A 606-nucleotide genomic window follows, 5' to 3' on the forward strand; every position below is an offset into this window, starting at 1 on the left:
CTATACGAAGTGATCATGGGGGAGAATTTCAAAACTCCTCTTTTGAGGAATTCTGTGATGATCTTGGAATCAACCACAATTTTTCTGCTCCTATAACACCTCAACAAAATGGTGTTGAAGAGAGAAAGAATTGGTCCTTAGAAGAACTGGCTCAAACAATGTTAAATGAAACTAACCTCCCAAAATAATTTTGGATGCGGTTAGCACTGCTTGTTATGTTTCGTATCGAGTTCTTATAAGACCTATTCTTAAGAAAACCCGCTATGAACTCTTCAAAGGTAGAAAACCTAACATTTCTCATCTACAAGTTTTTGGTTGTAAATGTTTTGTCCTGGATAATGGTAAGGATAACTTGGACAAGTTTGATGCAAAAGCTGATGAAGGGATTTTCCTTGGCTATTCTCTCACGAGTAAAGCATATAGAGTCTTTAATAAAAGAACTCTAGCCATGGAAGAATCTGTTCATGTAAATTTTGATGAAACCAATCATGTTTTAAAAGATGTTATATCATGTGATGAAGACGACTTGCCAAGTTCCTCTGCCAAAGAAAGTTCTATTGTTGATGTTACAATTGAACCTGAAGAATTGAGAAAAGATGATAATCT

This window comes from Lupinus angustifolius, chromosome LG07 (genome assembly GCF_001865875.1).
Source record: "Lupinus angustifolius cultivar Tanjil chromosome LG07, LupAngTanjil_v1.0, whole genome shotgun sequence".
Classification (NCBI taxonomy): domain Eukaryota; kingdom Viridiplantae; phylum Streptophyta; class Magnoliopsida; order Fabales; family Fabaceae; genus Lupinus; species Lupinus angustifolius.